Source organism: Lygodium microphyllum, chromosome 2 (genome assembly GCF_053477565.2).
Source record: "Lygodium microphyllum isolate KBCC chromosome 2, Lygodium_microphyllum_v1.1.10, whole genome shotgun sequence".
Taxonomy (NCBI): Eukaryota; Viridiplantae; Streptophyta; class Polypodiopsida; order Schizaeales; family Lygodiaceae; genus Lygodium; species Lygodium microphyllum.
The window spans coordinates 123,630,460-123,642,288 of NC_141136.1; the positions used below are offsets into that span (position 1 = coordinate 123,630,460).

The 11,829-nt window shown below is 42.9% G+C and overlaps 1 pseudogene; it reads right to left on the reverse strand.

Moving 5' to 3' along the window:
- Window positions 1-8,151: 8,151 nt before the first annotated feature.
- On the reverse strand, window positions 8,152-8,669 carry LOC148040270 (V-type proton ATPase subunit E pseudogene; annotated as a pseudogene).
- Window positions 8,670-11,829: the final 3,160 nt, after the last annotated feature.

Sequence of the window (11,829 nt, forward strand, 5' to 3'; positions counted from 1 at the left end):
TTTACTACCATTCGTTTCGTTGCTCGGTTCTTTTCGTATTACTTTTTGAGCCCATTTTCGGGTCCATTTTTTGGGTTTTTCCCATATGAATGTGTCCTCTCGGTCGGAACCGTGTTTTGACATGATAGGCTTGTCAGGCACATTATTTGGCACATTTTTCTTTCTTTTTGCCTTGTGTTCCGACAAGCGAACTTTCCAATATTCATCCCCGTATGTATTTTTGGAGCTGTTTTTCATGTTTTTCCCATGTGAACACCCTGATTTCGCCCCTGAACCCGTGTTCCATTTTTTTGACATCTTCCCCTTGTCTCGGGGCACATTTTTCCTTTTTATGGTCTTTCATTCCACGGTATGGTTTGTATTTTATTACTTTTTCTTTCTTTCAGTGTGTTGTCGTATCTCTCACCTCGTGCGTGCACGCGCGTTTTCGGGTTTAAGCGCCTCGAGCCGCCCCCGTGGCATCTCTGCTTCGTGTGTCAATGTCCTTACCCCGTCGCATTTCTCCGTCGTAATTTTTTTTCCCTCGCCCCACGCATGTGTGCGGGACACAAACGAGCCCCTTCTCCTTTTCAATTTTTCTTTCTAAAAAACCTTCTTTTTGCAATTTAACGCAAACACAAATTTTAAAACACACAAACAAACAACCTTTTTTGGAATTTTTTAAATTTTAATTTTAATTTTATTAATTTTATTTTTTATTTTTTTCCTCCCTCCAACCACCCGCATCCCAACCCCCTCTCTCTCCTCTTCTTTCTTTTTTTCTTTCTTTCTTTCTTTCTTTCTTTTCTTTCTCTCTCTCCCCCTCTTTCTCTCCCCCTGACCATCTCTGCCTCTCCCCTCTCACCTCTCCCCTTCCTCCTACCATCTTCCTCCCTCTCCCTCTCTTCTTCTCCTTCTATTTCTTCTCCACTTCCTCCTTTTTCCACCGCAGGCCGCCCACCTTCGCAACCGTCGGACGCCGACATCGCCCCCAGACGTCTCCTGGGCCACCGCATGTCACCTCCGCCTGGACCTCTGTCGCTCACCTCCTCTACCATCTCTCACACTCCCCCTACCACCACCCTCCCTTCCCTCCTCCCCCTCTTGCCCGCCATCCCTTCAAACCCCCTCCCACTAAATAACTTAACCACCCCCCAAACCAAACCCTCTTCCCTTTAACCAGACCCAACCCCTTCCACCCACCTCTCCTTAGCCTCCTTTCACACCCTTCCCTCCTACATCCCACCAAAAACCCCCTGCCCCTTCCAAACTTAAACCCGTAGCCCTACGATCCCCCCCCCCGCGGGCTGTCCCTGTAACGTGCTCGCTCCTCAGATTGTGGGACATGTCTTAGCAGACCATTGAGAGATATATCTAGAAGACGTCGCCCGGCACTCTCAAGGAATGACACAGGGTTTGCCAACTAGGGTCTCTCGAGTCTGCCTGGCAACGGAACTTATGCGGCCGTTCCCACTAGGATTGACCTGAAGTCCAGGTTTCTAGCCAACATTGTCTAAGGTTATAGACCTAACATTTCCTTTTAGGAAAGCTCTCGGCTAACCGAGACCACCCTTCCATAGGATAGACCCATTGGTCACATCCACCATGCTTCCCTCGCGGGTTGTTTTAGTTATTTAATTACATGTCACATTATGTTGACACATAAAAGCAACTTCCTTAATTAACCTATTAATCACATGTTCCTTTACGTAATTTAGGGCACTGACATGAAAACAAGATAAAACAAGATGAAACACTTCCTTAACTTATCTTCAAATTAATGTCTGTCTCCTGCCCATACAGGAGAATTAAGTGTTCCTTTCTGCCTCCGTAGAAAAATCCTTTCGTCTTCCGGCAATAAAAACCTGAAGGTTTATCCTCCCTAGATTCTGCCTTATAACTAGTATCAAGGCCTCGAGATCCCATCTCGAGTCACGTAGAACACTTGAGTAGGGCCCGGAGGCATTGGGATTTACGGCCAGAGCCCCCACTGGCACCCAAGTATCCTCCTACGCGAAGTAATTTCCACGGAGAGACCTCTCACGGAGGGTTCGGTTCACATTCACGGCGCGGATTCATAACCCCCTTGGTTAGGGTTTGGCAGTTCGCGGGGGGTAGCTAGTGCCATCCTTCCTTAATTAACCCTTTAGGAAATCAACCACATCTAAAGCAACCAGCCTAACATCCTTTAACTAGGAAAACATCCTTTTGTTCCCATGGCAATCAATTATCACTGACCCGGCCATGAAATCATCAACCACACCCCACTTGGGTTAACATCCAAAACTACATTAACAACGGTTGAATGCACAACCTCTTGCTTCAAGGCATCACAATCCCATTGCATGCACAACCAAACTTGGATGTATCAAAACACTATCCATGAACTGAACATTAATCAATCATGTATCATTAAGAAGTTTTGGATCTGATACCAACTGTAACGTGCCCGCTCCTCAAATTACGAGACACGTCTTAGTAGTCCATCGAGAGATATATCTAGAAGATGCCGCTCAGCACTCTCAAGGAATGACACGGGGTTTGCCAACTAGGGTCTGTCGAGTTTGCCCCACAACGGGACTTATCCGGCCGTTCCCACCAGGATCGACCTGAAGTACGAGTTCCTAGCCAACATTGTCTAAGGTCATAGACCGACTTTTTCCTAACATTTCTCGTTAATGTTTCCTTTGAGGAAAGCTCTCGGCTAACCGAGACCACCCTTCTGTAGGATAGACCCATTGGTCACATCCACCACACTTCCCTCGGGGGTTGTTTTAGTTATCTAATTACCTACCACATCATGTTGACACATAAAAGCAGCTTTCTTAATTAACCCGTTAATCACATGTTCCTTTACGTAATTTAGGGCACTGACACAAAAGCAAGATAAAACAAGATGAAACACTTCCTTAACTTATCTTCAGATTAATGTTTGTCTCCGACCCATACAGGAGAATTAAGTGTTCCTTTCTGCCTCCGCAGAAAAATCCTTCCGTCTTCAGGCAATAAAAACCCGAAGGTTTATCCTCCCAAGATTCCTCCTTGTAACTAGTATCAAGGCCTCGAGATCCCATCTGGAGTCACGTAGAACACTTGTGTAGGGCTTGGAGGCATTGGGATTTATGGCCAGAGCCCCCACAGGCACCCAAGCATCCTCCTACGCCAAGTAATTTCCACAGAGAGACCTCTCGCGGCAGGTTCGGTCCACATTCCTGTCGCGGATTCATAACCCCCTTAGTTAGGGTTTGGCGATTCGCGGGGGGTAGCTAGCACCATCCTTCCTTAATTAACCCTTCAGAAAATCAACCTCATCAACCACACCCCCCACTTGGGTTAACATCCACCAAAACCACATTAACAATGGTTGAATGCACAACCTCTTGCTTCAAGGCATCGCAATCCCATTGCATGCACAACCAGAATTTAACTTGGATGTATCAAAACACTTTCATAACCTTTCAAACAACCAAGCATAACTTGGGTCAACAATCCATCTTTAACAAGATCGGCCTTCGCTAAAACCATTTCAACAGTTCCAAGTAACATGCTTAGCATAAATCAACTATCATAAAGTCTGCTCTCCCCCTTGAGCTAGGGCTTCGCAAGGACAATTTAACAGATTCCTTCTAGATCCTTTGAATGATCTAAGTGATTTCATCTTGACCTTCCTTAATCCTTGCTACCTATTTAGGGTAGAAGATCAACCCAATTCCTAGAGTAGCTATCTAATATCATAGGTTACCAAGTGTTAACCCATATTGCTAGTACATCATCAAGAGTACATTAACGAGATTCCAACATGATTAGCAATAGGTTATCCAATCTTCATCTATCGGCTAGAGTTTGGACAAGGATCTCTAAATGGAATTTCTCTTAGAACTACTGTTCCATCAATATTTATCATGCAATCCCATTGAGTGTACGAGTTAACATATATCGACATGTGAATGAATAATTGTTACTTTAATGCACTCTATCATCCTTGCGCATGAAAAACTGGTTTGCAATCTTAGGATGCTATTGCGTTTTTTTATAAGGGAGTATATGAAAGTCTAGGTTTCTTTCCTATGGTGCAAATCTATCTTACGAACGGAAACTAACATTTCATGTGTTTCTTTTAATCATGATTGCGAAACATGAATTCTAAATGACTATTCATGCAGTGAATTGGGTTAAAAGCTATTATTTTATGTGAAGTAATGCGAAAACCTTATCATTTTATGTGTGTAAAAGCTATCATTTCATGCATATAAACTTATGTGAACTCCATATTCTATCATTTCGCGCATGCAACCTAGGGCCTAAGACTTGTCCGTGTTCCATGCACGTAGCTAACCCCTTCATTTATTTCACGAGAAATAAAACATAATTAATTACAAAGCTTAAAGAACCTGGGTTTGATTTGTGATCATAGGGGCATTCATCACGTTGGTCGCTCTACTTGCCTCTCTCGCATTACCGGTACCAACGGTAGCTTTGGCACCTACGCTTCCCGCGACTTTCTTCTTGGGAGCCATTTTCCCATGGAGATTGGATAATCCAGACCTTGATGGATTTCAGGATGCTAGGCTCCGGTAGGAAGGGTCCTTAGATGGGGGGGGTCCTTCGCCAAAAGGCTGGCTTCACAAACGCGACTCCTCGAGGCTACACACCAACTCTCACTTCCTCTCTTTCTTTCTCTCTCTCTCTCTCTCACTACTTCTCTTCTTCTTCTTTTCTCTTCTTCTCTTCCTCTACTCCCTCTCTCTTCTTCCTCTCCTTCTCTTCTTCTCTCCCTCTCCTCTTCTTCTTCTACTTCTTCTCTTCTTCTTATTCTGTTCCTCCTCTCCTTCTCTCTCACTACTTCTCTTCTTCTTCTTTTCTCTTCTTCTCTTCCTCTACTCCCTCTCTCTTCTTCCTCTCCTTCTCTTCTTCTCTCCTCCATCCTCTTCTCCTTCTTCTTCTCCTTCTCTTCTCCTCCTCTTCTCCCTCTTCTTCTTCTCTCTCACTACTCTTCTTCTCTCCCTCTCCTTCCTTCACTTCTTCTCTCCTTCTCTCCCTCGCCTTCCTTCACTTCTTCTCTCCTCTCCTCCTTCTTTCCCTTTTCTCCTTCTCTCCCTCTTCTTCTCTCCTCTCTCCCTCTCCTTCTTCTTCTCTCCCTCTTCTTCTCTACTCTCTCCCACTTCTTCTTCTCTCCCCCTTCTTCCCTTCTCTCCCCCTCTCCTTCTTCTTCTCTCCCTCTTCTTCCCTTCTCTCTCCCTCTCCTTCTTCTTCTCTCCCTCTTCTTCCCTTCTCTCTCCCACTCCTTCTTCTTCTCTCCTTCTTTTCTCTCTCCCACTCCTTCTTCTCTCCTTCTCCTTCTCTCCTCATCACGGGCCCGCAGCTGGCTGGCAATCAGGGGGGAGGTGGCTTTGTTCGAAAGGCCCTGGGGAGGACCTGGAGTGACTGGCAACTGAGGAGGGGGTGGCTACTATGGTCGAAGCCCAAGGGGGGGCTGTTACTGTGAACGGAGGGGGGGTGTCCTTCAGTCGAAGGCCCATGGGCCCGTGCACCAGCTTCCCCAGGGAGAAGGTGGGGACATAGGGAAGGGGGGCGCAGTCTCCATCTGGATGCTAGGGAGGAGGGCCGCCTATGCTGTAATGGAGGGGGTGCATCGTCTCTAGATGAGTGGGGGGGGGAGAGCTTTATAAGTGGAGGGGAAGTGGCAAGGCGGTGCCGCTCGCCACATGGGGGCTGCATGGCCCCCCATCTCCCACACTTCACCCCCCCCCCTCTCTCTCTCTCTCTCTCTCTCTCTTCTCCCCCCCCCCGCCATGCACAAGGTAGGGGGAGAGAGAGGGAGAGATAAAAAATTTGAAAAATTTTAAAGGGGGGAAGTTCCTATAGGGGGATAGTAGGGGGGTCACGAAGGGGGGCGAGGGGAGATGTTACAGCCCCACATCTACCATTCCCTTCGCCATTGTGGATCATGTATCGCCTCGGTGTGCATGTTCTTGTTGTTCGTGTGCATTCACGCATGGGGACGTGCGTCTACCTTGTTCGTGTGGTGGGATGTTTAGCAGCCATTGTATGCAGTCCCGGGTACTTTCCATCTCGAACACCCTAAAAACACATAAAATTTTTAAAAAATCATTAAAATTTAATTAAAATCCACAAAAATACATAGAAATTCATGAATAATCTCCAATATTTTTACAAACAATTGCAATATTTTTCAAACTCAAAATTTCATTAAAAATTTACAGAAAACTTGAAACTTCAAAATTCTTTAATTCTCAAAAAAATCATTTTAAATCCCAATAATGAGCTGAAAAATGTTAATTACATCTGGTTACCTTTCTTGACACTTGATGATCATGTTTGATTACTAAAATCTCATTTTCACATTATTTTTTTAACAAAAAAACAAAAAAACTCCAAAACACCCTTTTTTATTTTAAAAAAACAACAACAACAAAATAAAACCCCCAAACAAACAACAAACTTTCGACACATTATTGTTTGAAACCCAATCTGTTTTTCCATTTGGATTGATATTTTGATACACATCAACATGAAACCAACATATTTTTCCTTCATTTTGCTTTATGAATTTTTGTCCTTTAAAAAAAATACCCAACAAAAAAACAAAACAAAACACAAACAAAACCCAAAAAAATCATAACCATAAGTCCCAATCCATTCAACATCCCAACATATCCATCTTTTTGTTCTGGTCATGCATATCATTTATTTTATTATTTTTAGTCAATGTGTTAGTTGTTTTTTTCATTTTTCTGTATGACACGACGACTAATTTTAGTCGACCTTTTGTCTGTTGTGTGGAATATTTGTGAATTGTGTCTTTCCTTTTTCACGAACATGGTCTCAGACTTTGCTGACAGACGCACAAATTGCCAAGTTTTTTCTCTTTTTCCCTCTCTCACATTGGATCGTAACACACATTTAATTGTAATAAAAATCAATTGATCATTGCACACACCAAATTAACAAAATGCACATCATAACATTATAAATAAAATGAACTGAAAGTTAATTGTAAAAGGAACCCCGCTGTTGCACGAGCATTTTGGCACAATAACCCACCTAATTTTCTAAAAACTAATTCACAAGTGTACGCGTTGTCGTAGAGTTCACGCAAGGGCTGCAGAACACGGGGTTCAAGGTATAGCAATGAAAGAGATTAATAAGAAGAACTCAAAAATTTGATGCCAAAGTTCACTATATTCCTTGTCAAATGAGTTACAAGAAGTTCATGTTCATAATAAACTGAAGTTCAACTGAAGTTCATCATAAACTGTTTCCATTCAGGTGTTCTCATGTTCTTCTTTTCAGCATTTAATGTAGTGATCTCCTCTTTCATACATGAAAAGCAGTTACAACAAATTGTTCATCCTTTGAGTTGTTTAGGAATGACAGAAGATTGACAGCTAGTTGTGAGTCATTGACAGAAAATTCCTGTTATGTAGCCACCAGCAAAGCTAATTGCAAGCTATATAGAATCACAAATTCCATCTTGTGTTGAATGAATTTATGGCTAAAGAATAGGATAATGTCACAGCCACTTCACCGCGAGATGATTGGAACCATCTGAAAGCCTCACAATTGATTAAGTTTGATAAAAAGTAGTAGTATTAGATGCTTGTTGCATTCGTGGTATAACAGTCCTATTGAAATCTGCTGTCCACAATCAAGGAAACAACACATAATGCATGCTTCGTTCTTTGGTTTGCCATCCAGGGTCCTGCAGACTCCAGAAAATGCACTGAGCATCTAGGAGGCAACCACAGTTACAGTATATTCTACCAAAGTGTTGCCAATGAAAAGGATCACCTTCCAGGCCTTCCTTGACAACGTCATCGTATACGGTATGTCCTGATTCGAAATTGACAAGCACAGATCAGCCTTTGAGGAGAGTGACGAAGGTGTAATTATTCAGCTGGACATATTCTGGATTCGATTGTAGAGGTGGAAAGCATCATTCTTGTTGCTGGCACCAATATTCTGAAGAGCCATGGCTGCTGACCTCAACTAGCCTTTACAACTCAATAAGGACCTTCGTCAGGATTAAAAAGCCAAACGTCCTCGCTTTCAGACCACCGATGGTAGGTGCCCCAAAAGAAGTAAGAAGAAAGAGGGCATGTGTATGGACACCCCTCAGTCTGAAGCTTCTGAGCCCACCGATGCATACAATTATCGCTCAAAATTGAGCCACGAAGCATGCAGGCAGTTTGTAACTCCTCGCACAATGAGATCTTTCATCAACTGCTTGTATGCATAATGGTCTGTCATGCTGAATGAATAAATTCGCTTTTCTGCACCTTTCTTGATATCATTAACCAGGTGATCTTGCAGTTGAAGCACCCGCAAGTGAGAAGCATTGAGATTTTCCTGCGAATCTCCAGTTGCTTCTCCTTCCTCTCGTATTCCTGGTTGATTTTACGTTTCTCGTCTTCCACATACTGTAGCTTCAGGAGCTGGAACTCCTCTTCGGCAGAAATGACAATCTCCCGAGCTTTCTCTTCCGCGTCGTATTTGATGAAGGCCACCAAGCGCCGTATTTCAGAAGAGACGTCATCATCGTTCATTTGCCTGAAAGGGGAGGCAAGGCGTGCGGTAAAATGTGTCTGGGAGGTTCTCTGATAAGGGAGCTCTGCGGGGCGTAAGATCCTGCGGGTTGTATGATCCAGACACAGACACAGAGAGAGAGCGAGAGATTCTCCTCTTTCTTTTTTTTATCTTCCTCTTACCACGTTACTCCATGAAGGCCTGTTCCCAAAATTCTAAAAAAACCCCTTTTGAAACCAGGCTGTCCTGTCCCAAAACAGCGATTAGGAAACCAATTTTAGCATGAGTCTAGCAGTGTCTTTCCACCAATTAAAAAAACCCAAGAAGCTTTTATGCTTTTGAGGAATCTTAAAATTCCTATTACAAGAGAACTACTCCACTGCACATCTGCTTGCTCAAGTGCCTTCGCAATTGTCATCACCGCCATAATCTTCATTTCATCCAGAAGTTCCAGCACCATTTTAACTCTGTTTGCTTTGGCAAAACCATTAATGACGATTTCAAAGGTCACCTTGTTTGGCGTCATATGCATGTCCTGCATCATTTCTTAAAGTTCATCATTGAAATAATCAGCTTGATAATGTCCTTTGGCATCAGTTTTTTCATATTTTTCTAATACACACACATCACACATCCAAACAAAATCATACGCATGCACTAAGGGAATATATACATTGGATGCGGATTATCAAAATGCATCACACAAACAATGAATCACACGCAGAAATTAACACAAATGCACAACAAAAGAAATGGAGGTGTATACGACTCGGATGCGCAGCAACACGACAGCGTACAACCATTACAGACACATTTAAATTGTAATTAAAATGAACCCCCCAAAGTTACGCATGCATGAACTCAAGTGCCATACATCATGTAAATGTAACAATGAACTCCATTAGTAGAGACCCAGTTCAGTCAAGTCGTGTCAAGTCTGAGAGGAGCTGGGCTACGCTTTCGACTCACCATGCATTAACGAATTGAATTAACAATGAACTGTGCTTAATTGATCATCTAATCAAAATGAGTCATTAGTTTCACCCATCCACTTCACCGCATTGTAGGACGTTGAACATTACATGGGATTTGGGATTATCAGTCTAACCTTGATCTAATCGATGCTCATTATATTTTCAGTTAGAGTCTTTGGTTCAGTCATGATTTTTTGAGTCAGTGTGTGGGATACGGTGTGGTTGAGTTTTGTTCTTTTTGAGTGCTTGTCTACGGGGTTTTGGGTGCCTGATTGTATTACATATCACCAAGCTTTTAGTCGCAAATGTGAATAGGTCATGTCTTGTCCTCAGTCCATTTTCTATCGATGATCTCAGTGGTGGTTTTGTTTGTGGGTTTTGCAGGTTTTCTCTTTTTATTCATGGTTTTGTGTATGTGGGTTTTTATTATAGTCTGGAATGGCCCCTACTTCTACCCCTCTGATTGTGGTACAACATGTTCCCCTTGTAGTCCATGATTATTCTCTCCTTTTAGAGGTAGATTGCATCCGACATGCGAGCCTCCGACCATTTGTTGCCCTCACATTGCCATCTATGGATGAGAAACTTTGTTACTCCTTCTTAGCTTCATACAAAAACCAGTCTGGTCTCATTTATAGCCACACCTTCTGTTTATCTGTAGATAATATTGGAATCACTGTGCTTTACCATTTCTGCTTCATTTATGCCCAGCGATAACCAGTTACTCACTGCTGAGTGAAGAGATTGTTATGCTGATGAAGAAGGAAACTTCTACCCCTTGCTCCTTAACCAGCTCATTAATAGTTCAGGGGTATCTGTTGCCCATATCTCTTCTCCCATATGGAAGCAGCTATGTCACTTCCTCCAGGACTGGTTTATGTCAAGCAAGTCTGTATCCAAGTATCTATCCAAAGAACTATTCACAGCTTCTATGAAGATTCTAGAGGGTACTAAGTTCAATTGGGCAGGCTTCCTATTATCCAAGATGGATCAACATTTCCAGCAAGTACGGAATGGTCAAAACAGTAATGTCTCCTATGGTGCCTTATTACAAAGAATCCTCACTTTTGCACCTCCTCCTGGTGGTGTTCTAGTGCCCGATCCTGCTCCTTTACCAGTGTAGCCTACATCTTCAATTCCTTCTCCTCGGCCTATGCAGCCTAATTCACAAGATGAAGAGTCCCCTGTTGTGTTTTCTCACAAGAAGGGTCCTTCCAATCCTCCTATGCTAGATTCTCTGGTATCTACATCCACTCTTGTTGTGCCTCATAGTGCCCTTCCTTCATTCCTCTCCTATACCAATCTATTTGCAGCCCAAAAGGAAGGATAGTTAGATTTGCAGATTCCTTCATCTTTACAAACCATATTATCTGGACCCATGCTTCCACAGATGGTTTCCAATGTCCAGTCTACTCTAGAAACCTCCCTCGCTTCTTGTCTTTAGACGCTATACACAAGTGTTTACACTTACATGCAAGGCAAGGTGGATTCCTTAACCAGTCAGTTCAGTAAGGCACTGGAGGATCTGTCTTCCAAAAGCGCTACACTCAGTGATATCCATAACCAAATGACTACTGCCACAACCTTAATGGATTCACAAAAGGTAACTATTCAAGAGCTAGAATCTAAGATTGCTAAATTGGAGGAGGACAATGCATCTTTGATGATTGAGAAAAATTATGCCCTTGAGAAAATGGTCACTTTGGCTAGTAAATTTGCTACTAGTGAGGAACAGTTGCAGCACTCTCAAGAAACTATAGAGTCCCAAAAGAAACTTATTGAAGAACTTAACCAAAGAGTGGATGTTCTTTCAGTTTCTCATCCCACTCCTGTATCTTCTGCTTTGTCTTCCAAAGAGGAGCTTGATCAGCTGCAACAAAAAGCTAAACTATGTGATGGGTTCTCAGCTAAGGTTGAATGCCTTCAACAGCGTATGGATTGCATGCAAAATGATTTTGTATCTTATACTGAATTGGTGTCACCTCTTCCTTCCTTTTGGGTGAAGTATAACCAGCAGAGATTTGCTTTATATATCTCCCTAAGCAATGTGGATTTGGAGCCTCTAGAGGATGGATGGTCAAGTCTCTGGCTTGCGGATCTCTTGAGAGTTGTTTTTGATAGATTTGTGGATGATTTGGTTTCCCACGAGGTCCAGTTACTATCTTTCATGTATCTTATAGGCCATTTGCAAATTCTTGATGAGGAGGATTTGAATGTTTATGTGGGGGATGTGATCTTACAGGCACTGATGTATGTGCACTCAGTTGAGCTCCTACTAGCAGATAGTTTGAAGCATTATCATGAGCAAAAGTCTTGGTGTAAGGGACAT